The following is a 25,991-nucleotide window of genomic DNA, read 5'->3' as shown; positions in this document are numbered from 1 at the left end:
AATACTCACAGGCAGCATTTCAAGGCTGGGGCTTCTAAAGAACAGGAGCAGCATGTTGGTTGGGTTAAAGCCCAGTAGAAAGCTGCTCCTGGAGAGGCAGTGGGCAGGGGCTGATACACAGAATACTTTTAGTCCTTTGGCTGCACCTTTGGGAAGACCAGCAGTTCTCCTTTGAGGTGCACACCTCTGGCCAAGCACCAGCCTCAGCCCGGGCAGCAGTGGCTGTCCCATAGCCACATGTCACTTCCTTGGCACTAGCTCTGGAGCTTGGCCTGAATTTTCCGAGGTGCTGAACTCTCAGAGGTCAGAGCTTGCACTGCATGGCCTGTTGAGATGACCAAACACAGCTTTATTGGTCTCCCTTCAATAAGCCACGCTTGGAGCTGTTTTTTCCAGTGGGAACAAATGTCTTTGCTCTCTAAGGGGCTTACAGCCTACACTGCTGGGGTGAGAAGGTCACAGCAGAGGGACATTCAGTTTTCTCCATCATTTTTCTGAACAGCGGTTGGAAGAAGGACAGCAGAGGGGTTATGGGGTAGGGGGAGCAGAGCAGGGCTGGTCCTGCCCAGGATGAAGCTGCCCTGGTTTTGTTGTCACGAGGCTGCCCACGCCTCAACTGCAGGACCCCAATTATTTATACTTTTTAGACTCTGGCCAGAGGAGGTGGGCTGCAGTTTAATTTTGCCCCAGAGCAAAAGCCCAGATCCAAAGGCATTCATGTTTCTTCATCCATTTTACTCCTTTCCTTGTTCCATTTCAGTGTGCCAAATGCTGCCTCACTGTTGTGAAGCTCAGTGGAGGTTTTTAGGCCGAGTGGGAGTGAAGCACAAGGACCACACCAGCAGATAACAGAACTCAGTCCTAGGAGCCTCTACATCACCCTGGAGCAGCTGTGACCATTGTCCTCAGGCTGTGGGACAAGAGGGTGTGAAGGCACATGTGCCAGCCATGGCAGTGCTGCTTGCCATTTCTCCTGCTGAAATATTCACTCTTCCCACCTCTGTGCCATAAGGAATTGACACGGGGAGTTGATCAGCCCCAGAGAAGCATTGCTCCAGGGAGTCTAAACACAGGAACTTAAATCTGAGTTTAGTTCTCAGCATATAGCCCAGGCCACCTTGGGTCAGTGTGTGTAGGACTCTCTGCAGTCTCCTTACCTGCTCCTGCATTTATTTATCTTGCTCATTCAGTGACTGAGTGAATTGCTCTGTAGTCTCTGTAATTATTATATTTCATGTTTTAATACAAAGGAGCACATTTACTTCAAGGGGAGCTGTATTTTTAAAGGGATGAAACTCCAGCCTGAGGAAATTGCAGGGATGCAGTCTGCCATCTGTTTAGCTGCTTTGGTTATGGTAGGCTTTATGAAAGCCATTTTGCTCAGGAGGATGAACTGGATGTGAGTGGTTGACAATGACATTTAGAAGAGACAATCTGGCAAATGAGAAAGCATGAGAGTCTCCTGTGGACTGTTAAACACCGAATAAAATATGAATAGTGCTGTGTTATTACTAAAATGAGCTATTTTTAATGATCCCACTTATAACCCGCCAGACCTCTGATGTGACAGTTAGCAACAGCACTCAGAAAAAACATGAATAATAAAGAAAGCAGTTTAAAAGTTGGACTATATATTAATATATATTCTGGCATGGGTCTCAGGTGTCTTTAATGAGGAAAGATAATTGCACAAAGAGCTAACAAGAAAATCATGGATTTCTCCCTCCCACCTGAAAGTTATTTATTTAATTTAGTGTAATGATGCAGAGAAAAATCAAACAAGTTTGATTAAAATTTTCTGTGCTGTTTTTAAACAGCGGCAGAGACCTGTGCTCACAGTAGATGAGGGAAAGGAAATAATTTTCAGATGAATAGCCGCTAAAGAAAATGCTCAACAAGATTTAGTAGAGTTACACTTTTTTGGTTTAGCAGTCCAGGGAAATTGGCACTCGAGAATTTTAGAAGTCTGGATGAGATTAGTGTCTCTGGTTAACAGATGTTAATTTTTAATAAGCCTTGAATTAACAATAAGGACTAATAGACCACAACAAAAATGGGAATACAATGTTCTAGTTGAGAGAGAGAGCTGAAAGTCGAGGAGCTCTTTTTGGCCCCAGTCCAGATTCTGGCTGAGTAGGTTTGTCTCTGAACAGGTTGCTCCAAAAATTTTCAGCTTGGAAAGTCTCTTATCTCCTTGCCAGGCTTAGCCCAAGGGAGAAGGTTGGATACGCTCAGTGATTTGACATTTTCTAGGTAGCTGCCAGCCTTTCTGCCATTTGGTAAGACCCAGGGTGACATCAATGTCCCAGGGCTGGCTGCCTTCTCTCCTGCACACTGTGGAGTGGAAACCTAGGCAACATCTCCAGCCTGGAGTGAGTGAGCCACAGGATATACCTAATATGAGCCTCTGCTTTAAATATTGTCTGTGCAGGTATCTGCAGACACCTCTCTCCAGCTGGATCAGCATCCTGGTTTGCTCACCTAGATGGTGAGCAAATGACAAAAAAAATAAAAAAAAAAAAAAGGAAAAAAAAAATTAGACCAAATATTGTCCTTTATGTTTGAGTCTCTGTAGAGATAATACAGAAATTGTGCTGGAAGCAAGGATCAGGGCCCAGGAGTGGGATTCAGTGCGTTGCAGGGATTGTAAAATGTGTTGTTGGAGGCCCAGAACAGATGTCAGTGCCTTTACTGCTGCTCTCCCTGTGGTGCTGTGTCCCCTCCTCCTCTGTGGCATGGGCAGAGTGCTCTGCTGTGCTGGCAAACATGTCACTGTCCCCGGGGCACCGAGGGCTCCGGGCCAGCAGATGCCAAAGCCCTGAGCCAGGAAAGCAAAGGTAACTGGGCCAGGGAGCCCCTTGGGGATGCGTTAGTGCTTGGGAGCATCCGTAAGGAAATCACCACCGTGGAGAGATAAAGAGCCATGGAGAGATAAAGAGCCATAGTGACTGGCAGCAGGAGGATCAGCACTCTCCAGGAGATGCTCTTGGAGACTTTGAAGAAATTATTCCTTGCCACTGGGACAAAAACAAAAACAAACAAACAACAACAACAAAAAAACCCAACAAGAAACCAAACGAACCAACAAACAAAAAACACCCCCAAAAAAAAAACAACCAAAAAAAAAAAAAAAAACCAAACCAGAAACAAAAAAAAAAAGCAAAAAAAACCCCAAACAAACAAAACCAAAACCACCAAAAACACCCACAAAAATACCCCCGCAAAAAACCAAACCCCACCCCCCCCCTCCCCCCTCCCAAAAAAAATCCTGTTTTCAGTCCGTTTGTGTTTGGTCCTGGCAGGGAGGAGAGGAGAGGAGAGGAGAGGAGAGGAGAGGAGAGGAGAGGAGAGGAGAGGAGAGGAGAGGAGAGGGAGAGGAGAGGAGAGGAGAGGAGAGGAGAGGAGAGGAGAGGAGAGGAGAGGAGAGGAGAGGAGAGGAGAGGAGAGGAGAGGAGAGGAGAGGAGAGGAGAGGAGAGGAGAGGAGAGGAGAGGAGAGGAGAGGAGAGGAGAGGAGAGGAGAGGAGAGGAGAGGAGAGGAGAGGAGAGGAGAGGAGAGGAGAGGAGAGGAGAGACAGAGCCATGTGTGGAGTTGGAATGACAGAAACGGGCCAAACCTCAGCCCAGGTGAGCTCAGAGAGGACCTGTGGTTGCTGCAGTTCCTCATGGAAGTGCAGTTTCTTCCACCAGTCGTAGCTGGTGAACTGCTGATTTATGCACTAACTTATATTTTTGCAGAGCTTTGACCAAGACCTTGTCTCCACCCAGAAAAATTAAGGGAGATGATTTCCAAACCAGACGTTCATGAGTATAATCCATATTTATGTTAGAACTTCCACAAGCCTAAGCTTTTTACTGCCATTGCACCTGTAGTGCCTTTAATGGCTGTAGATACATAGCAGGCAGACCTTCAGAAGAACAGCATCATCACTCAAGTTCAGTAATCCTTTCCCAAGCAGATGTTGAAGGATTTATCAGGACTTCATGATATGAACACCTGGAAACCTCTGAATTTAATTTAAAGGGGTTCACAGAGCTGTAATTAACTGCCAAGCACAAACACTGTTTGAGGAAATAATATTCCAGCTTTCCAGGACTTAAATGGAAAAATCAATTAGTCCTTGGCAATTACTGAGTTAAAAGACTTAACTCATGACTTGAAATACTCCCACACAATCTTGTTTCCAAAGCTTTCATTAACTGAGCTAATAATTACAACTACAATTAGAGATGTGAGGCATTAAAAAGTGCAAGATAATAAAACATATGTAGTTATTAAAAAAATTTACCATTCAGTTTTACAGTGTATAAGAAATTCACCTTGTCTCTTGTTTGGAAACGTTCCATATCCATACAATTCTCTTCTTTTTTTAACAGTAAAATGGTCTCATTTGCTGTCACAAAGGATCCTGGGAGAGCCCCAAACCAGTTCTTTGCTCTGTCTCCTTTGTGTTTACCTGGGGCAGCCTGTGGTTGACATCAGAGGTCTACATTTGTGGGAAGGTGATTTTTTTCTGGAGGATATGAGTGAAGATGAGGATATGAATGAGGATGGAATGTCTGATGGTTTCTGATGGGGTCTTGTATCGCCATAGATGTGATTTTTTCCCTTCATTTCCTTGTTTTTGTCCTGTTGAGCACAAAGGCAATTCAGTGTTGGTAATTGAAGGAATGACATCAAATGCTGAACTAGGCCAACGCTGGGATCTCAAACAATCGTGTCTTTATGGCAAAGCATCTCCCCCCAGAGGGGCGGGCTCTCAGCAGAAAGGAAAGCTTGGAAAAAGGAGGACGTGGGTGGGAAGGGAGTCACGAAGATGCAAAGGGTGCTTGTCAGTGAACACTTTGGGAGTCTGCCTGGTGGAGAGCAAGGGAAGGGGGGAAGGAATTGAGTCCTGTTTAAAATAATCGATGTGGTATTCTCATGTTCAGAGCAGCCCAGCTTCAATCAGGCCGAGGGTTAACAAATGCAAATGGACTGTTTAGTCAGATCTTAAACAGATACTTTTTTTTTTTTTCTTGGCTTGTTACCATAATTAACTCTTGCCAAAAAAAAAAAAAAAAAAAAAAAAAAAAGGAAAAATGCTGCTTTGCATCAATGCAAAGTGATTTTTTTATTATTTTTCATCCCCTGATTTTGGGTTAGACACTCAACAGGAAAACCAGTTCTTTGCAGGTCTGTGGTGTATCTTGGATGTCCTCTGGCTGCCCGAGGATGTGCACACTCACTCAGCAGGGTTTGCACAGCTGCTCCCCCTGAGCAAGGGTCCCTGGAACAAGGCCAGTGCAAACTGGGATGCAGCCTTTGGGAGCAGTGGGGGCTTGCTCTGTGATCCTGTAATGCCGTCCATGTTTGTGCAGTGTTCCTGGGTCCATAACTGGAACTGCTTGCCAGAGTTTTGTTCAGACTCTTTGAGGAAGAGGAGGCCAAAGCGCTGATCTTGCTTTTTGTTTAGCAAAAAGCAGCATGGCAAAGGACCAAGAGTAGGATACCTGGAGAACATAATGAGTGAAATGAGTTATTTGGAAGTTGCTCTGCAGCTGGTTGGGTCTTTTTGGGTTTTTTTCCTCATTTGAGTGGTGTGTTTGTGTCCATGGGCATCTGTGTGTGCATAACTCAGCAGCCCTGGGCAAGGGGAACTGGGAAATTCACTGGGCTGTGGCAAAAGGCAAGAAGTTACAAGGGGGAGACAAATGCATCTTGAGGTCCTGTCTCCCTCTCTGCTGATGGACACTCTGGGATACAGCTTTGCTTTGCAGTGGGGATGAACTTCACAGAAAATCTTATCTTTATGGCTTGTCTTACCTTTTTAGCTTCTTGGTGATGGCTCGTGTCAGAAATTCTCATTGAGTGGGTCTCCCAGCTGCAAAAAGCCTCAGTTGCTGGTAATTCTTTAGTATAAAGCTCCAAGGTTTTGGGGACCAGCAAGAGAGGAACAGGCTTAAACCAAAATCAGAACATGTCTAGGCACTGAAATCCTCTGCCCCTGTTTTTCTTGGACACAGAAGCCTGTCTTTGTGGTAACAGTCATTAGGCAAAGCATTTGCAATAATTTATTTCATGTATTTTGTCCAATTTTACTTTTCCTAATTGTACTAGAGGAGTGTTTGATGTCTCTGCATTTTGTTTTTTATATTCAAATCAGATCCGAAGCATTATGCCAGCATATTCCTGCCTGTTGGGGCTATGGATAAACTATTCACTCTGACTATTTACCATTCAATAGTCATTGTTCCAGCCCCATGATTGAGAAACCATGTGATCTAATACTAATTTTGGTCCCTTGGCTGACTCTCTGAAAAGCCTACAGAGAGGAAAAGAGATTTCCAGCTTTTCCTAGCAGCCTAACTCAGTAGGAGTCCTTCCATGAACTTGCTTTTCCAACCTCAACAATTCTGTGATCTGTGGTATCTCTAGAAAACTTTCCAACTAACGTTTTTATGAACACAGACCTCTCTTATAAATATTTGAGGAAAAACCAATAAAAAGGGTCACAAACTGAAGCAGTTTCATGGGCTTTGCTCACATCACTGAACATTGGTATATGTTTCCCAAGCTGTGATGTTGATGGCTTTTCATCTGATTCATCTGATTTCCATATAATAAGAAAAAGGAATTGTTTTTCTCTAACTGTAGGCAATTGGATGAGCCATAAGTCAGAATTAAAATGTGATTATCTGTTATGAAGATCTCAGATTCCTTTCAAACTTTCATTATTTACAATCCTTTTCTTGGTGACATTTCAATTCTCTGGAAATTATGTTCTAAATTGTACCTAACATGCTCACCACCCACATGTAACACATGCAATAAGCTTATAAGATAGAAAAGGTGAATGTTTCCATTTCAAATTTGATTTTTAATGAGATTTTGGAGTGTGGGGTGAGTATTTTGCTAAAATATATGGCAGAGATTGCACAGCAAGAGTCTAACAAGGCTTTCAATGGCAGTAATCTGCAATGTTATTTTTCTGCCATCTGGGTAAAATCCACCCCGTTCTCTGCAAGGCAGTGCAAAGGTTCTTTGTGTGGGAGAAGTGTCCAGGGTCAGCAAAGCAGGAATCTCATCTCAAACCAGCCTTGAGGCTGCTGCTGTAGCTGGTGCAGGGGGAAGGATTGGCTGCTCCATGGGAGAGCCCCGGATTTCCTCCTGGTCCCCAGTGTGGTGTGGAAGGTGCTGGCCTCTTCCCACTTGGGTTTAAATTGTTTAGCAATATGAGTATAACCTACGGGAGCAGTAATAACGTGGGAAAGGGCAGATTATGAATGGATTTTGCATTCCAAGCCTTGCAGCAGGGGTGAGCTGGATCCATGTAGAGCCTCAATGCCTCCTGGTCCCTCCCTCCAGAACCCCAGTGGTTCCCCACAGCTTTATCACCAGCTCAGCAGGACTCAGCTCCTCACACACTTCAGCACAGTTTTCTCAAAAATGAAACCACATATGGTTCTTTTTCAGAAGAAAGCATATGTTGAAGGGAAAAATAATTAAAAATTTAAATTGGATCAAAGTCAGATCTCTGTTGCTTTGGCTTGACCCTGAGGTAACTTTGTAGGACTGACACCAAGGGCTCCAGTTATTCCACCTTTCCTTGGATGTAAAAGAGCCCAGAATCTGGCCTATTATCCACTGAGAAATGCATCACTGGTGCTGATTTTTGTCTTTCTGGATTCTCTTTCTGGAGAATAATTCGCTTCTTTACTTAGACCAGGTCTGAAAATCAGAGGTCTGTAGATGACATACCCATAATCATAAAAGATTTATATAAAGATATTCCTTTCTCATTTCATTCCAGCAGCACAGCCTAAAACCTATTTCTATAGGCTTACAAATCTGGCTTCTGAAACTAGTATTTAATGCACTATTCACTGCTAAATCCTTATGGGATCTGGCAGTATTGAAATTACACTATTCCCATATAGCAATTGCAGCTTTTCCAGCAGGCTGAGAGACTTCCTACTTGTTAGGAAAGTATTCCCATTTTATACTCCAGTGTCCAGATTCTCAGCAAGCCTCTGCTGTTTACAGCCACAAAATTTGTCAGCTCGTATGTCTGAATGCTGTGATACCATAACAGTGGATGCTCTAGAAATTCCCCAGGCAGCTCTGCAGTTACATCTCCCGTGTCCAACAGACAGCTGCAGAATGTGCTCGTTACTGCACAGTTGTGTTCAAAGAACTACTGCACCCCAAATATCACAGATGGTGCTGCAAAACCATTGGGCTTGGTCTTTGTCGACAAAAACGTTTTGGGAGCTGTGGCTGGTGTAGGGAGGGACAGCTCTGGCGGGAAATTTTAGGGTCGGTGTCATGTCAGGAAAAAATGTAGGGACAAAGCCAGGGATGAACTTGCCTGGGACATTATTTGTGTAACTGTGGCTCTCATGGCTGCTAGTGAAGATGAGAGCTCACTGAGTGCAGAAGTGTGCCAAGAGACCCCAGCCTTGCAGGAGAGCTGGGGGGAGCAGCAGGGGATTAGTGGGTGCTGGGATGCACTGAGCCCACATTCCTGTGTTTTAAATCTTGGCCCTGAGGCAATCCTTCCTCTCTTCTAAATTTTAGAGCACCCTCATCGAGATTTCCTCCAAGCCTGCCTCTGATCCACTGTCTATAAATAGCCTTTGCTTTTAGCAGCTTAAATTAAAAAAAAAAAAAAAAAAAAAAAGGAAGGGGTATGCGCTTTGCTGCAGAGCTCGCAGAGCTCGCCTCTTCAAAACACTCCTGTTAGTGGGAAGGGGAGGAAGTAATGGGCGTTTGACTAAGTTAATGTACTTGGTGAACCATTGGAGAGCTGCCAGCTCTCATTTTTAAATAAATGCCAACATTAATTTTTAAAGTTTAAATGCATATTCCGCACGTTTGCTCTCGGCTCTCCCGGGTTCTCCGGCGCTTTCCGAGGTGCGGGAGCCGGAGTCTCCCTGGGGACCTCCCCGTGGAGGCAGCTGGGAATGGGTGCCTGGAGCTCCTCCATTCCCATGGCGTTTGCTACGTGGGTGTAATTCCTTCCTTGCAGAGAAAGCCTTACCTGCTGCTTAACTCACTTAAAAAAAAAAGAAAAAAAAGAGAGAAGATTTTGTGTTTTCCCAGTGCTGTTTATTCCCTTCAGGCGATAAGAAACTGAACCCCAGCAGAGTCCATGTTACAGGTATCAGCACAATGGCATCTTCTATAAATAGGGTCACTGCAGCTATGCCAGAGCTTTGCTGAGCACAGATTTAATTTAATCAAGGTATCTCTTAGTGTCAAGGCCATCTGTTTAAAATTAGCGCTATGATCTCTCTAGGCCTTCTTTAAAATTGTGACGGTCCAGAATCCATATCCATTGAAGGCTTTTGCCAGGCAAACAGCATCCAGATTGCTGAGGGGAAGGATGTTTTCCTAAGGCTGAAGCAGTCTTTGGAAAGCTCGTAGGCAGGCAGTAAAAACAAATCAGTAACGAGGGAGTTGTGCCGTTCACTGGGGACTGCAGGGAGGAATTTGGCAAGAGGGAGGGCTACGGAGGGTAGTGCAGAAGCAGCAAGGTGTAAGCAAGCTGTTCCTTGGCACCAAAGCAGGAGGAAAGGTATTTCCAGATGGCAGTCAGAGGGACCAGCTGCAGGGAGGAGAGGGAGCAGCCCTGAGTGTGGAGGATTCCCCTGGCCCCGGCTGAACCTCCAGCACAGCTGTGGCCACGGGAGAGGGGAAGGCAGCTGCCCCCACGTGAGCTGCTGCCTTGGCTCTGCAAGCTGCAGGATTTGCAAGGTTTTCCCCCTGGGCAAGATCTAACTGAGCCTGAGTGTTCAGCAGACTGAACTGTTCATGTCCCCTTTCCCCTTCTCTTGCTCCATGGTGCGGGCCAAGGTCCCCAGAAGTGATGTCCAGGTCTCATAACCTGAGTCCCTTCGGTCACCCGAGAACAGGAATCACACAGGGTTGATTTTATTGCCATGGCACAGTAACATATGAGCCTACCCGGGAACTGATTTCAGCATAGATTTGCTAAATATTTTTTTGATTCAATGGGTCTATAACACCACCTGGGAATGTATCAGTCAGTACAGGAACTTTCCCTTCTGTGAAAGGCAAACACTACAGGCTTCTCCCCAAAATCAACAGCCTTATCAACCCCCTTGGTCACCACAGTCATCTCCTTCACCCCAGGGAGAAAGGCACACTGTGCTTGCAGCCATTTCAGTCTGGTCTGCCTGGAGATGCTTCCCAGCCCCCACCTCACTCCCTCTGCGCCTGTCCTTTTCAAAATATCAGCAGAATTTAAAGACAGAGCTTGCAGTAAAAAAGAGCTGTGTCTTAGCAAAAAGAGCACCTTTAATCACAGTTTACAATGGAAGCTTGCACAGTAAATAATAGCAATCTAAAAATCATCTTGCTCCTGCTCAGGGAGAGGAGAGGAGAGGAGAGGAGAGGAGAGGAGAGGAGAGGAGAGGAGAGGAGAGGAGAGGAGAGGAGAGGAGAGGAGAGGAGAGGAGAGGAGAGGAGAGGAGAGGAGAGGAGAGGAGAGGAGAGGAGAGGAGAGGAGAGGAGAGGAGAGGAGAGGAGAGGAGAGGAGAGGAGAGGAGAGGAGAGGAGAGGAGAGGAGAGGAGAGGAGAGGAGAGGAGAGGAGAGGAGAGGAGAGGAGAGGAGAGGAGAGGAGAGGAGAGGAGAGGAAAGAGGAATGCCTCTCAAAAGGCAGGGCAATGACAGTGCTCCAGCCAGGAGATTCTCATCCAAATGTGCTGCTTGGGACAAGCAGCAGAAACCCAACTGCACCCCACAGTCATCTGAGCACAAGTTGTTGGCATTTGGGGTCAAAGATTTAGTGGACCAATGCCACTAAACTTTTTTTTTTTTTTTTTCATGGGTTTAGGCATTTTTGAACTCATCTAGTTGAGAATACCCTTACTGACAATGAAAGCATGCCCCCAGGCACATGGGTCAGAACGACAGGACTTTCTGTCCAGTTTGTATGTGGACCCAAGTGCCCTGGAAGCCTTTTGCCCCCAGAGTTTTCTTGAAGAAACTGCCTTCACACTGGCTATAACTGCACTAAATGCTGCATTTCAGACCATGCAACATATCTGGTTTGTGTTGTTTTGGTGTAAAACAGCCAGGCTGGGACAATGACCCACAGACACCCTGCCCACCTCAGCCCCATGCAGGCTTGTGAGCTGAGCAGAGCCACCTCAGCTTTCCCCATCACCACTTCCCTGCCTTGGCTGAGCTGAGACATCTCCCTGAGCACTTGCCTGTTGTCAGCTCTGCCTGTGATGCCTGCTGCAGTCTCTGGGAGCAAAGGCAGCATTAAATTCAGGGTGAATTACCATATTTCTGTGGCTGATGGCACAAGGGACGTGCCCAGGGGAAGACAGGGCTGTGCTGAACCCCTCTGACTCTTTGAGTCACCTCATTGAACTGCAAAGGCTGAATAAATTCCTTAGCCACGATGGAGTTTACCCCAAGGACTCAAGGCTGCTGATGTTTTCCATTTGTCTTTTTGAACTTGCATTTTAATATTAGCCAAAGTCATTCTTAATTCCTTTCTTAAGCTAAAATGAAGATTATCATGAATGGCAAGTAAGCACTAGCACTCCCTAAAAGTAAGTATTTTATATAGCACCTTCAGATTAATATATATGCAAATAAGGTGTTACAGATTAATTAGTATGCAAATTAAGCCATGTGTTATTCGTGTATACATATATCTTTCCAAGCCTACTGCCTGGTTGGGCTGGCAGGTAGCTGGTGTCCTTGTTTATGAACTCATCTCTATTACTCCGTGGTAGCAGGGAAGGTGTGCATTTATTTCACCTGCCTCTACCCAAAGATACAACACCGAAAGTTCTCACATTTTTCAAACTAAATTTTCTTGCCTGTAAATGTTTATAACTGAGCTGCTGACCTCCAGCTAAGTTCATGCAGTTAGATTTCAAAATATCATCTTTCTCAAGTGAAATCATTATCAGGACACCATTCACCAAGTTCAAGTCATCAAAATCTCTGCAAGATGACAGATTTACCCAGCTCATTATAACAACAGCAGCAAGAGCTGCAGGCAGGTCATTAGTAAGTGCAGGGAGGAAAACCCAAAGCTATCAAACCTAAAAAGACTTGGGAGCAGCTCTTCCCAAAAGAGCAGGTCAATGAACACCAGTGGGAATGACATGAGCAGCTGTGCTGGAGGTCCTGCATGAGAACCACTTTCTTCCTGGTTTCCCTTGGATGGGCAGGGACCAGATCCAGCTGGTGGCTCCTGGGAAAGCCCACCTGGGCCATGGAAGGTGCAAGGAGTAGAGTTGAGAGCTCTGAGGATAAGTGCTCTGAGAGGTGCATTTCCATCCCATTTGTCTTTCCCAAACTCGAGGTCATGCTCTCCACTCCACACGGGTTTGCATGCTACTTATCCCAGAGACATATGGAGCTTGGATGGAGATGTTAAAAGCCAGGAGCTCAAGGAGGGCATTCACAAGGTCTTCTTGTGGTCTGCAGAGCTGTCGTGGTATTTGTTCCCTGTGTCATTTTCTTCCCCTTTTCCAAAACAGAGTGGCTGATCTCTGAGAGCATCTGGAGTAGCAGTCAGCTTTTGCAAAGCCTTTTCCCCCTGCTTTGCATCACTCAGCACACAAGCAAATGTGGGGCCAGTCTGGTGGGAGGCTTCACTACAGCCAAGTGTAATGATGAGCCGTGGGGTGGACCAACCTTCTGTTTAATTTAAGAACCTTTTCCCTGTGTTTTGAGCCCAACAGTGAAATCCCTGCATCCAGCTGCATTTCACTGACTCATTACTTCATAGATCATCTCAATAATCTGATTCCAGAGCTCCCACACTCTATTCCCACTTCTCCAACCATCAGCCAAGTGAACTGGGTTAAATTTCTTGCAGCACGGAGGGGACTAGAATAGGCTACGCAAGACCTAATTAGCAGTCTTTTCCCTTTACAGCATATTGAAGTTTTCTAGGCACTGAGCCATATTTTTTCATAGCCTTCTCTTTCCCTCCCTCACTCTCTCTCTCTTTTTTTTTTTTTTAGCTTCTAATTTTTTATTAAAGGATAACAGCATTATTGACAGTACAAGATACTTTCTTACATGCTGCTAAGCAATAAAAAGGAAAATGTCAGATATACAAGATAAGAGAAAAGTGGAGCTAAGGCAGGCAGGCACATTACAGGAGCTATACTTACAGCCATTATAAAAGCTCTACCAGTAATTTGCTTTTAGCCAGTTCCTCTCTCGGGGCTTTCCTCCAAAGACATTCAGTATTACCTGCCTTGGACAAGCAATAAAACTTTCCAATTTTCTTTGTTGTTCCAGGAGTGGGACTCTTTGGCTTGGATTTCCTGCTACTGGGGTCGTTCCCTAGAAAAGTGGACTCATCTCTTTGTGCCTGTGCCTCCCTCAGGTGAACAGCAATTAAAACTTGCTTGGGCATATGGTGTGTGTTCAGCTGCAGTGCAGTCGCTGTGATTTCCCTGGAAACCAGAGGGAAACCCTGGGTATTGCACTGTGAACCTCTGAAAGATCGATGTTTTGGTGTTCAGAGCTGGTCACTGAGCACCTGGAGCCCCTATGATCTGTGTGGCTCAAGGGAAGCTGCTGGATCAATGAGTGGAGTGAGGAGACGTGGTTCAACACTTGGATCTTTGCCATGGGAGTTTTCCCTCTCCCTGACTGTGTTGAAGGAGAGGGATTACGGGAAGTTCAGCTCCACGCCCTTCATCCACCTCATGTGAGACTTTAATTCTTCTCTTGCAGCCTTAATGAGTGCCCTGGGCAGCCAAGTTAGATGTTTTTTCCACTGTCCCAACCAGTGTTCAGCTGCTCCCACCAAAATGACCCAGGCAGACTCACCTTGAAGGGTCAGTGCTGTGTTGGGCCATTTCCAACTCCTCTCTGTAAAACTGGACCTACCTCTTAAAGATTTGATTAAGTCCCCATTGAATTAAGTAGGAAAACTGATCATAAAATCTGTTGGAGCAGGTCACATGGTAACAAATGTTGGATTTCAATTTATTATAATAATATCAAAGCTAATGCTGGCTTTGCAATGAACCCCTGGAATGTTGGCATACAAAAGAGGTAAAAAAGAGCAGTGAAAAAAATGCTATTAGTTCAGAGACAGATATATTTATTTCAAGTAGATTATTCTTAGAAACACTCATAGCATTATTTACAAGAATATTTAAAAAATTGCAGTGCTACAAAACTGAGATTCATCACTGAGGTAAAACATTTCATTATTATTTCTCAAATCAATTCCCCCAGCAGAATATGAATTACAGGATTTCAGCCAGCCTTTTCAAGAAACCTCTTTTAAAAATTTACATAGCTTATAACAGATTGCCAGAAATATTGCAAGCAGCCATTAATTTACTCCTAGCCAATTAAAGCCTATGCTAACACATGCACTGATATGCACACACTTGTTCCTAATTTTTCTTCTGCAGTTAAGCATGAACAAAAAGACATGCCTTAGAACTAAAAAGAATTCAAAGGCATTTTCATGCTTTTCTTTTTCAGGCTCAAGGGCAAATGTGCCTTTGATAAATATCATTCTGGTTTTTTTTCTTCCAATGGAGAAACATCTTTACAAATCACTATTTTTTTTTTCCTGCTGTTGATTGGCAGGCAGATTTGCAAACAGCAGCATACCCTCCAAAACAATGTCTCCTTGAGCTTTTATGTTTAAATTGCTAGGGGTTTTAATTGAATTAATATTTTACAGATACTAGGTTGAAGAAAGACATGAAACAGAGGGATTTGGGCTTTTTTTGTACTACTGAACCTACTAAATTATTTACAAAAATTGTGACAATCACCAATGTTCTCAAGGGAGTGCTGAGTTTGAGCCCCTTTATTTGCTTTTTTTTTTTTTAGTGGGGATGGTGCTACTTTAATTAAATGCCATCACTTAGTAGTAGTCTGCATATCCAAGAGGTTAGTGCAGAACTTTTATCAGCCATGATATCACCTTCCTCATTAGGGGAAGCAGAGGGGCAGGCGCTGATCCCTCATCCGTGGTGACCAGAGGCAGGACCTGAGGGAGTGGCCTGGAGCTGTGCCAGGCCGATTTTGGGTTGGAAATTAGGAAAAGATTCTTCACCCAGAGGGTGGCTGGACACTGAACAGGCTCCCCAGGGAAGTGGTCACAGCCCCAAGCCTGGCAGAACTCAAGAAACATTTGGAAAATGCTCTCAGGAACATGGTGTGATTCCTGGGGTGTCCTGTGCAGGGCCAGGGGTTGGAGTGATGCTCTCAGTGGGTCCCTTCCAACTCAGGATATTCTGTGATTCTACAAACTGTGTCTGCAGGCTGGGAATTTTTTACATACCTGTGAAAAAGAAAGGATTGCAAGGAGACACCTCTGCTCTCTCAGCTGCATGTCCCACCACGTGTCTGGGGTGCTCGTGGTTTGTTCCATGAGCATCCCAGGCTGCATCCTGATATTCATGGAGCTGGGATTCACCTGGTCCACCTGAGGCAGCCTGGAGGAGCCTTTGCTTGCCCTGCAGCTCAGAAGGGGCACATCTCTGAGGCAGTGCAGCTCATGGCAGAGCTGTAGGGGTGTGTGAAGGCTCACACCGCCATTGAGGCTTCATCCTTCAAACTCACTCTCCTCGCCAAGGAAAAGTCAGTATGAAAATTGCTCTGTAAAGCTGTGGTTGCCCCTGAGAATTATCCATCTGAACTGCTGGCTGTGTTCCACAGGGCAAGAACTTGAGCTAAGCATTTTCCAAATTATAACAAAACCCAAGGAAGACAGATGAGGTTTAAAACATCGTGATCCATGTTGTGAACTTTCCACTGTGTTTCAGCTCAAGCCGTAATATGATCAGCATAAAAAGGCTTGAAATGCTGGATTTACAATGGAAATGCTGCCTTTTGCACACCACAAAACCTGGAGGTGTTCACACGCATATACTGATACAATTAAAACTGTCACAAGCCTTTTAGGAAGGCACCATGATTATTTTCCCTTCTCCTGTGACAAGACTTGCCACCCTTCCACATCTATTAGTATTACAAATTTCAATAGGAAAAAGAAAATCAATTCCACTTGAATATTATTTTTGATGGTTGCTCTAACTCTTCTGATGGGCCCAAACAAAAGACTCCAGTTTAATGTGTGTGTATTTTGAGCTGTGCCCCTTGCTGACCCTCCAGTTTAATTTCCGTCCTTCAGATGAGATGAATGAAGCGTGAAACAGGTCATATCTCAAAACACTGACACATGGGTTACAGACAGAACTCACAGGCAGGAGAGGCAGCCAGTTTGTAGATTAAATCAAAGCAGTGCTGAATAGATGGGAGGTCAGCGAGGGCCAGCTTTGACATTTGATAGGACCTTGTGATCAATCAACTCTTTCTTGGGTCTCACAGATTTCTTGATGACAACACTTCTTAAAATAAATAAATAAATAGATAAATAGGCAAACAAACACAAGTACAGCTTCTTCAAATCTGCCAGAGGACCTCTGGATTGTGTAAGAAATAAGAAGTAATTATTATCAGAGATGATAAGAGCAGGAGTTGTTTAAAGCAGCCAGCATGGAAGTTAGTGCATTTTAATTGCAAGCATTTTCTCTACTTGCAGTGGTAATAATTTTTTGCATGGTGTGTATTATATCACTGTGATTTTGGTAATAATCCAAAGGCATGATAGCAAATCCTGGCTGTTTATGGCACTTGGGAGTAATCAGAAGGAGTCCCTGATTAAAAACCTCCTGTTACACTGAAAGGAAGGATGAAGTGATATCCTGGCCCCTGATGAAATTTATCCCCTGCTGAGTCATTCCTGCCAGGATGATTTATCTGGAAGGAGTAGGAAAATCCCTGAGAAGCAAATGTTTGGCTTTGGGCATGGACCATATTACAAGAAAATAAGCAATTTTTCCCATAGGAGGAAGCTCCTCACTGTCTGTGGACTTTGCCACACCAACACACTTGGGCACTAAAACTTGTTAGAGGAGTTATTTGCAGCATCACTCCACATCAGAGTTGGTTTTGCCCCTCTGACGTACACGAGAATTTTTCCTACAGGGAAGACCCCAGTGGAAAATCATTAATTTCAGTGGTTTTGGAGACAGAGTTAAACTTTCAAGGAGAATATGCAGCCTAGGAGTGTTTGCCACGACCAAATGGAGCTGTGCTGTCACAAAGCTTCAGGAAGATTGTTTCAGTTGTATTTTTCTGTCACTTAAAAAAATAAATGATATGGTTTCTTACTCCCCTTCCTTACTTATGCAAGAATTGGAAATACAAGATCTATTTCAGGGGTTGGCTGTGGAATCTCATTAGAGATCATTGTGAAAATATTGTTTTTCAAGAAAATATTAAATTCAAGAAAGACTGCCAGAAGTTTCTTTTTGGAACATAAAAGAAAAATAGATGCAAAAGCCTTATTTGATGTCAAGGGACGTGCTGCAATGAAATGGAGAAGAGCTGATGAGGAAAGCAGGATTTGGAAGTTGGTTCAGAGAGCAGTGGATTTCCCCAATGAGCCACAAACTTCCCTGTGTGGTCTTAGCCTCTAGCTCGAGGTTCATAGGCTGGGGCTAACATTTCCTTACCTTGGGGGATAAATTCCTTTCATCTACAACAATATGAAGACAGTAGGTACTGCAGTGATGGAGAGGCATATAAGTAACTTGACAGGCAGAGTAATGGGCCTGTGTTTCATTGTTCTGCTAAGTGGGACTCCCTGGGCATTCCCAGACACAAATTTCCAGGAGAAAGGAAAGCACCAGAAGCCCTGATGGCAGGAGTTCAGCTGAGCTGAGATCCCAGGGACAACAGGCTGGGTGGGCATTGCCCTGTGAGGGCAGGGTTGGGCATGGCCCCTGAGCTGGGCAGTGACCATTAGATGTTAACTCACAAAAAAACCCCACTGAAAATTAGAAAGTAGGAGAAGGGAATTTGGCAATGATAGCTGAAGAAACAGAGTTAGAGGCTCCTGAGTTCCTCTTTTACCTCACTGTTCTGTCTCTTCTTGACTCTGCACAGCTCTAGTTCTCTGTGCTTTTGAAAATCCTGTCAGGAGACTCTTGGAAATCAGGTCCATTTGCACAACTGCTGGGCACCCATTCTGTGCCAGTCAATGTTCTCTCACCTCAAAAATGTCTAGGGTTTAACACTAGGATTACACTAGGGTTACATGCAAGCACTGCCTATAGATGATGAAGAATAAATTAAAATTACACTGTAAATTAGCAACTTTCATATATTTCAGTCAGAATCATAGAAATGTGTTAAATTGAAGGGCCTCATCAGGATCATCAAGTCCAACTCATGGCCCTATGGACATCATGATAATCACACTGTGTGGTGTCCTCCCTTCTTTTTAACTATTTCTTTTACTGGAGCCCCTCAACCTGCCTCACTCACAAAAGGTGATGTTGGACTCTTCTCTAGTTCTTACCAATCTCTTTTCTCTGTGACAATTCACATGCTTCTTGTTTTCATCAGTCATTTCAGTATAAAGATTTGTAAATGGCCATTTTTTCATCAGGACACCCCAAATCAACACTAGCTCTGTGCTTGGGAAGAAGAGAAGGTAACAAGGGTATTGAAATCACCAAAATGCCAAATACCTATTCCCTGTGAAGAACACAGCTTTGGTTTTCATGAAGAACTCAAAGCAAATGCTGTTCATTTAATAAGAAATGCATCCAGGCAATGCTGCTTGTGATGAGTGATTTGGTAATGTTTGTGAAAGCCTTGCAGCAAGAGCCTATTTTAAGCTAGAAGGATTATCCTGGCAGAGGGACAGAGCACCCTTGGCTGGGAGAAAAGCCCCAGAGCAGCCAGCCCTGGATTGGAGCTCAACCACTGCTTCAGCTGAAGCTCTGAAACAGCTCAGAAAGAATATGGTTAAATACAATGTGTAGCTGCATTTTATTGCTTTATTTCACTTTATAGGAGCTTCTCTCCGCTTTATAATTCACAGCTTAACTCTTTGCCCACTGGAATAGTGGGCTGTCCTTTCCAAGCTGGCAATGGTGTGCAGAGGTAAATCCAGCATTTCTCACGGCTTTGCTCCCCAGAGGATTTCCAAGGAAAGCAATGATCAGCGCTGCAGGCAGATCCTCAGGGAGCCTCTGTTCGAGGGCAGAGCAGAGGCTGGGGGTGGGGATTGCAGGAACCATGGATCATTTCCTCCAAAGTTAAAAGGATCAGCTGGTAGAGGTCAAATGCTAAGACCTGGGGACAGCTTTTGCTGGGGAATACTGTTACTGTCTCCTGGAAAGCCAGGGATGTGCAAAGACATGCCCCAGCAATAGGAACCTCTCTTGTGTCACGATAGCAAGGTCCTCGAGCAGCTTGCTGCAACACTTTTGCCTGTTTGCAGCTCTTGGTCTTTATACTGGAAAGCCTGAGGCATTTAACGTGTTGGCTCCCAACACTGTCCTTTGCTCTCCTCAGGCTTCAGGAGATTGAGCTCTGGCATTAAAAGTGAGCAGTGCAAGCCGCCTCCAGGCTCCTCAAATTCCTCCTTCTTCCATAAAATCGCCAGTCCACCCCATCTTCAGAGACTGCTACTAAAACTATTTCCATTTTTAGTGATCTGTGAGAAGCAAGTTTTCCTGAAACCATTACATATTTTGTTCCTATTCCAAGTGCTGGCTTTGATAGCTAAAGGGCAGCAACCAGAAAATGTTTTTAATTCCTTCCAGTGGAGGGAGGAGCAGATGCAGACCTGACGTGATGGAATACTACATTTGCTGCATACACGTGCCTGCATCAAGTGCTAGCAGTGAGGTACAAGGCTCCCCAAAACCTTTAGGACACCCTTTTCCCACACTACCCCCAGTAGGTCTGTGCCTGGTGTAAGATCCATCTCTTGTCTGCCTCATTGTAAGGAGCTGCCAAATATAAAACCCACTCTTTAGATGAAGTCTAATGTTGACAGATGCAGAAAGACATGAGGCAGGAGAAAAAGAAACTGGTAGAGTTGATCTTTATTGCTATGGTTTAGCAAAATATGTCTGAGGGAAGCAAGAATGGTCCTTTTGAATCATTTCTTGCATTTATTATACAGCCTGTGGGAGAGAGGAATGCTTGAGGCAAGCTTGCTGCACAATTTCTTGTAACAGTGCCTGCTCTGTCTGTATGTGCTGAAGAGCTTGCTCGTGTAGGAGAGCCCAATGTGATCAGAGCCACTTCTTTCCTCCCTGAGATTTGTCCCTTTTCAAAGCACCTTTTGACTTGAGCACCTGGTCTGAGATCAACCAATTTTTCACCACGATGTCTGATCATCCACTCTGAGGAAGGACAATTTTGGCAAAAGGTGCTTATTCAAATAGCAGAATAAATATTTAGGAGTTTGGTTTAACCCTTGAGGGACTGAATTTTGTTTTTATTCATTTTGGCATTAAGCAAACACTTACAGTACATATACCATGGAGCCATGGATTTCCAGCCGTGTAGCCATGTGCTACAATCTCTTTTTGTTTTGTTTTTTTGGTTTCTTTTTTGACCTGCAAAATCATGAAAATTAAAAGGCAAGTGAAATGCTGTAGGAGGAATTATACAGTAGATTGATATATAATTAGTCACACCATCATTTATTTGGAAAGTTTCTGCCCTATTTTTTAATTTTAAGAAATCTTGCTCTCTCTTAATTCAAAGACTTCCCAGGCTCTACAGAACACTATTTCTCCACTTTTATTCACAGTCTGAAAAGGAAATGCCACTGCAAGCTGCCATGTTTTTCACGCTTCATTATTGTACATTTTCTAGTACGTAATGAACTATCTCCATGAAAATTTGCAGCGAATTGTCTTGTAATTGCCTAGATATGAGGGGAAATGTGGTTAGAGTAAAATAACACTAATGTTAAAAATAGGAAAATTGCAGTTAATCCATGTGAAGGGAAATAATACATCTCATCACAGAAAGAAGCAATGGTGCTGGTGGAAACAGGGAGCTTGGCATACCTGTGGGGTCTGGCCTTGGTGGAGGAAGGACATAGCACAGGCATCATAGGGGCACATCTGCCCAGTGGTCATGGGGAACCTGCTCGAGATGACACTTCCATCCTTCAGCCCTCTGCATAAGAAAGACATTAGCTAGTAGAAGTAAAATCTGAAAATTCATTTTCAATCTCACAGTCATTATGAGGAGATGGATCAGTTAACTTGTGGAAAATCCTACATCAGGGCCAAAAAAGGAGTGGGAAGGAATTAGTGAGAGGGTATCCTGGAAGTGCACTTAGAAAAATAAGGGTAACTTTAAGAAAGATACAGAAAATAAAGATGTAAATGTAAACGTGAAGACAAATGCACAGTCCACAGGGAGGTGATCCTTGTGCTGCGGGATTTTGCAATTTGGACTGGAGAAAACTCCAGGGGCTGTCACTAAGAAGCAAATCATTTGCCTAACAGTGAGCAGGACTGAGTGATCTAATAAAGCTTTTCCGTTCCTCATGTCTGGGGCTGGGAAATTAATGCTGGCTGCGGTGCCAAACTATGTATGTTAAATGTGTCTCTGTCAGCGTTGGGTAGAAGTTAATTCCGTATGTTGATGATAGCACAGTCCGTACCACACTGTACCAAAGGAAAGGCAGGCACTTAACCTGGGAGCAGGGAATGTTTATTTCATGCTTGCCTTGGGGTAGGAACTAATGGTGAATCTTGTAGGAACAGCAGGCTAGATACCATCTTGTCTTTTATTTAAGTGCACTGATTTATCTCCTATGGGAGGTGGTGGAGTCCCTATCAGCTCTGGAGTCATTTAAAACCGGAATGAACAAAGCGCTCATGAATAGACTCTGGGGAGCAATCACGAACTGCTTGGGGATGGACAAGATTAAATACCAGGTTTTTATCCAACTATCGTGCTGCAGATATGGAGCATTAATCGCTGGGGTGAGAGCAGGGCACTGAAGTGAGAGCCTGGTGGCCCCTGGCTAGGGTCTCACCCTGTCTCAGTGTGCAGTGGTGAGGAAAGTCCCACCACACTCCCTGTCTGTCTTGGTTTGGGAAGGCAGGTATGTGCCAGGGAAAGCTGGAGTTTCTCTTGGGATGGAGAATGTACACCCCCGCCCCCCCCCCCAATACCCCCTTCCAAATTATTATAATTTTGCAATTAAAGGCTTTTCAGGCAGAGATTTGGGAATAGGAATAACAGTTCTTTACTAGAAATATTAATAATACAAATGTAGTAGTACAAAAAATGAGCAAACAAAACAAACAGAAAATCCTAGAAACCCTGACAGAGTCAGAAATACAACCTGACACCCTGTTGGTCAGAGTGTTGGAAGTAGTCCAAAGTAAGCCCTCCTGGAGTGGCAGAAGTGGTTCTGCTGGAGTAGAGATGGCCCTGTAGAAAAGGGTCCAGTAATGATGAGATGGGTCCGGTCCTCCTTCAGGAATCCAGTGGAAAACCAGAATACCTGGTGTTCCTACATCTCGGTTTTATCTAGGTAGGAACAGTTTGGCTCTCCGCACTGGGTGGAGCATCTCACAATGGGATGACGTCATGTTTTCAGTCATGTGGTGGGCCTTGATGGCCCATTAACAGAAGATACCCCCGGGGGGAAGATGTGTCATGGAAGAGATAAGGAATACTGCTCCACCTGCTTTTGACAGGTGACCCATTACAGAAGGCACCCACCCGCTCCCCACTGGAGTTACAAGAGATAAAGGAAACACCTCCCCAGTTTCAATAGATGGAATAGAATAAACATTTTTTTTTATTATTACATAACCCAAGACACTGTCACAGAGCATTTAAACCCAAAACCTTAAGGAGCATTCCTCAGGTAAAGTAAGCACACTTAAGCACTCCATAAAGTATGGAGCTGTGTGTGCACTTGTTGTGACCCCACATCCATGTTCCTGGGTGCTTCTCCCACCCTCACTCACCACGGCACGAGGCAGTTTCGGGAAGAGAGTTTCAGAAAAAGTGCCTGCTTGTCACATATCTCCAGCCATAAATACACATGGCTGTCAGCATGACAAGATAATTACTTTATTGGTGAGTTTTCAAGAAAAATGTGGGCCAAAACTTCCTTGTTCTGCTCATCAGAGAAACTTCATTGAATTTAAAATCACCATTCTTCCAAGTGAAACAGATTTGGCCCTAAATCATAATTCATCAGTTGTTGGCACCCTGCAATTTAAATCTTTTCCGCAAAAAGGAAATAAATCTTTTAAAAAGTATATTAAAATCAGTATTGATTATTCCAAGCAGGAGTGCTGCATTCAGAGCTGTAAATCTTTTTTTTTTTTAGGATCTTGAGTTAAAATATTTCAGCAAAACTGCTGTATTAAAAAAAAATCACTATGGTTTAATCATGTGGTAAATTGCTAGGATTTTTGTATGTGGAATTTATAGGGCACCATTTCTTTTAGATTAAATGGGAACATTCCTGATTTAGCTCTGATTACTCATCTACAGATGGGGTTAATGTCATGTGTCTCTTTGGGGATGTATCTTCTTAAGTAATGATGTCCTTATTGTGTGCTCTATGGATCCGTTGTCAAGATGTCTTTAAATATATCCTGGATGGCACATGGAGGTACCAGTAAATTATGTGTTGAATTAACAGGTAATTCAATCCACCTTGGTGTTAATCTTATTGCAAAATAACAAGCTACATAAAAGCCATTTAAGTGCAATTTGAAAAAGAAAAAAAGCTCCATGAGATATAATCTCTTTAATCAAAAACAGATTTTGTTCAATTACTTTTAGTCTCCTCTGTAAAAACAGTGAGCCCAGATCCACTGTATCTCCAGAGATGCTGTGTCTGTGCAGCTGGGCACAGGAATTGGACTGAGGTGCCACCAATGCAAACTTGTGCTCCAGAACCATGGGGGATGGAGTAGGGCTTGGAAAAACATCTGTTCCTGCTGCAGCAACTCCCTGGCCTGTCTGATGTCCCTGGAACAATGCTGTGCTCAGGGCTGATGTAACCTGCACCCTGTTCCTGCCATGTCACCTTTGCCCTGGCTTTGGTGACCAGCTCAGGGGAGATGTGGGTGTGAAAATGCTCCTCAGCACTTCAGGCAAGGAAGGCTTGCTTGGGGTGGGGATCAGCAGTGCAGTCTCCTTGGGGGGACATCCCCTGCTGGGGCTGTTTCTTTATGGGAGTGAGGGTACCAATAAACTCCAGTGTTTTCAGGAACATCTCACACTTTGCTGTAGGGCCAGGGCTCATGTCTTTCCCTTCTGCTTCTTGGAAATCTGTGTTTGAAGAGCCAAAGCAAGGGTTTGCATCAGCACTGAACAAATTATAACCCACAGAAGCAAGTTCCTTTGTGCTTTCTCCTTTAAAGTTTTTGGGCACATTAGCCATGCAAAATTATTTGCTTATCCACTAAAAATATGCCTTTCCATTGCATGAATAATTTCTTGGTTTTCTGAGAAGTGTGCACTGTTTTGGTTAATTTGCAGGCTGCCTGGTTTGCTTTTGCTCTGACTGCTGCCAGCAAAAGGGTTCTCAACTTCTGCTGGCCTCCTGCTCTGCTGCCATGCATTCCTAAAATTAGTAGAATTACAGGTTTCACATCTTTAAGTCAAATGCAGGATTCAGAAATGTGGGGTTTTTTCCCATGAGTGAAGAGCTTCCTGTTTGTGAGTGCACAGTGTGGGGGCCTCACACCAGGTTAAACTGAATGGTTGAAATTTAGAATTAATTCCTGGAAAAAAAGTGCTTTATTCTTGGAAATGCTCTGTGCTATGTACTCCTCTCTTGGAACAGTTTTCAGACCATCCTGTCACCAACTAGCAGCCAGCAGATGGGAAATTCAGATCCTAGCAATCCCTTTCATTCATTCCACTGCTTTTCTGTACATAGACAGTGTTAATCCTGTTTAGTTGTTTGGTGTTGGTTTGTTTTTTTTTTTCAGAGATATGGAATCCCTTTCTGAGAAATGGCTACAAAAATACCTCAGTGTGAGCCTGTAGTAGGATTGTACAAGCAAAGGTATCTCAGTTCGAAATCATGGGCTTCAATCTGCTAAAAATGCATCTGTGGTCAAGTCTTCCTACACTCAATTTGTTCAGAAGAGGAATTAGTGATTACTGGTAACCCTCGCCCACAGAATTTAATTAAGCAGGGAAGATGGACAACTATGTTAGCTTACACACAGGTATAAGGTCCAAGTCAGGCCACCACACTCTGTGGGACATAAGGTGTGACTAATCTGAGCATAAATGGAAAACAAAATAGTTTTTTGAGCAGTCAGACCTGCAGAAGTCCCCCAAGAACTGTGAACTTATCATGGTTCTTTTTGTATCAGCAGCTCACTAAGAGGTGAGCACCAAAGAAGCATTCTTAGTCCCCAAATCTCTTCCTCCTGACCACTGCACTGCCATGAGCTAAATCCCCCCTTTGTATCCCATTTAATGCTGCATTCCCTAAGGAATATGGTATCGAAATTGCACTCATGGAGGGGAAAAGCCACAGCAACTTTAAAATAACTTTGCTCCTTCTAGCTCCTAGCTCACGGAAAGGCCAAAGTGACACATGGTCCGTGTCAGCACGGCGTTTGCAGCTGCTCTAACAGCTCACAGGAGGCTTCCCAGGGCTGCCATCCCCTTGCACAGCCCTGCACACACAGGCTCTGTGCCTTTGCCCTGTCCTTGCAGCACCTTCAGCTCACAGCTCAGTGGGGCAGCCCGGAGCACCAGTGCTGGCTGTGCTGCCCCACCACAGGGACATTGTCACCGTGTCCTTCAGGTGCCCTGCAGAACACACCTGTGGCACCGGAGCAGCCAGACAGAGCACGAGCGGGGCAAGAGTGAGCTGTACTCTCTCTGTCCAGAAGAAAATCTGCATTGTGAATCCAGCTCTGCACAATAGATAAGGCTTCTCAGATGAAAAACTGCTTCCCCTTCCCGGCAGAGTCTAAAATTTCTTCTGATGGTGATGACGCCTTGAACAATGACAACCTCCATTCATCTCCTCTGGCCAGGGGAGAGCTGAGAGTTCACGTTTTAAGCTCTTTCACAGAGCTGAAGGCACATAAAAGCCTCTCATCACTGTTCAAACACAGTTTCCTCCATTAGGAGTTATT

The sequence above is a fragment of the Sylvia atricapilla genome, chromosome 10, assembly GCF_009819655.1.
Source record: "Sylvia atricapilla isolate bSylAtr1 chromosome 10, bSylAtr1.pri, whole genome shotgun sequence".
NCBI classification, from domain to species: Eukaryota; Metazoa; Chordata; class Aves; order Passeriformes; family Sylviidae; genus Sylvia; species Sylvia atricapilla.
Note: the sequence above shows the minus strand (reverse complement) of the source record.